Raw genomic sequence first — 1,916 nt, 5'->3', positions numbered from 1 at the left:
TCTGCCATGGAGTCGATGCAGGGAAAGTAGTGGAAGCAGATGCGGACGGATCGAGACGCTCCCCAAAAACCTTATTGCCGTTCTCCCGGGCAGGATCTCGAACGGCAGGATTCCGGAGGCACCTGCTCTCCCAACCAACCGTGCACTCGATCGTCGGGATGGGATCGCCGGAAGCAGCACAGAGAGAGGAACAATAGACGACGACTAGTGACCTGAACTAGGTCACTCCACTGGCCAGCGCCTACTTATAAAGGCCGGGTGGCGTGGCGTGGCATGGCGAGGCGAGGCGGGCGGCGGAGGAGGAGGAGCGCGCGTGTACAACTCCTCCTCCTAAGCTTTCAATGGCATGTGGTAGAGCAACCCTTATAAATGGGTCTCACTCTCACTCCACTAGCAGTATGGTACTAAACTTCCCACCACTTTTCATGCACCTAAATAGGCCTTAGAGATTAACCAGGGATTATTGTCTTATATGGGCCTAAGCCCATCTGTAATCCCCCACCAGATCTCGAGGCACATAAGTTTGTCAACTATTCCAAAATTTAATCCTCTGAACAGTACGAGCTCTCCCAAATCTAGATCATATGTGTGGGAGAAATGAGGTTGTCCGGACTATTCACCATGTTATCTTCAACATGTGGGCCCAACACAAAAACCCCACCCCACGATGCATCGTTTCCTTTTCCTCGTCAGGCCCTCCCCTTCCTGCTTGGTTTCCCACCGTAGAGGGGCGTTTCTCGCTGGAGCCCTCTCCTCTACAACCGGATTACGCCCACCTCACCTTCGCCATGACGCCCTCTCTCCATCACAACGTATTTCTCCATGGACCGCTAAGGAGGAGTCTCCCACCAACTGCCCCGCTCTCGCCCTGACCCCCTGGTCACGCCCAAGATGCGACCCTATCCTAAAGGAACTCGAAGGTCCCACCAAGGATAGAAGCGCATCTTGAAGACGCTTTTGCAAGGTGGATATCATTACATCAACATTACATAATAGATGGGGATACATACAAAAGGCATACAATGCCACACGGATACAACATCATCTTACATAAGAGCACCATCCGACTACAGATGAAACACAAACAGAAACTCAAACGACATCCACCCTGCTAGCCCAGGCTGCCGACCTGGAACCTATCCCTGATCGAAGAAGAAGCAAAAGAAGAACTCCAAAACAAGCAATAATCGCTCTCGCATCATGATCATTGCAAAAACCTGTACCTGCAACTGTTGTGGTAGTAATCTATGAGCCACGAGGACTCAGCAATCCCATTACCATGGGTATCAAGACTAGCAAAGCTTAAAGGAAAGGAAGGGATAAAGTGGTGAGGTTACAGCAACGACTAAGCATATATGGTGGCTAACATACGCAAATAAGAGCGAGAAGAGAGCAAGCGGAACGGTCGTGAAGCTAGCAATGATCAAGAAGTGATCCTAAACTCCTACTTACGTCAATCATAACCCAAAACCGTGTTCACTTCCCGAACTCCGCCGAAAGAGACCATCACAGCTACACACACAATTGATGCGTTTTTAATTCAGATCTGGTGTCAAGTTATCGACAACCGGAGATTAACAAATTCCCATCTGCCCATAACCGCGGGCACGGCTCTCGAAAGTTTATACCCTGCAGGGGTGTCCCAACTTAGCCCATGATAAGCTCACGCGATCAACGAAGGATATACCTTCTCCCAGGAAGACCCGATCAGACTCGGAATCCCGGTTTACAAGACATTTCGACAATGGTAAAACAAGACCAGCAAAGCCGCCCGATGTGCCGACAAATCCCGATAGGAGTCGCACATACCTCGTTCTCAGGGCACACCGGATAAGTCAAGCTATGAGTAAAACCAGCCCTCGAGTTGCCCCGTGGTGGCCTCGCAAGTTACTCGGTTCGGACCAACACTCGAAGGA

This window comes from Triticum dicoccoides, chromosome 3B, assembly GCF_002162155.2.
Source record: "Triticum dicoccoides isolate Atlit2015 ecotype Zavitan chromosome 3B, WEW_v2.0, whole genome shotgun sequence".
In the NCBI taxonomy this organism is placed as follows: Eukaryota; Viridiplantae; Streptophyta; class Magnoliopsida; order Poales; family Poaceae; genus Triticum; species Triticum dicoccoides.
The sequence above is the reverse complement of the archived record's forward strand: the minus strand, read 5'-3'. Positions refer to the sequence as shown.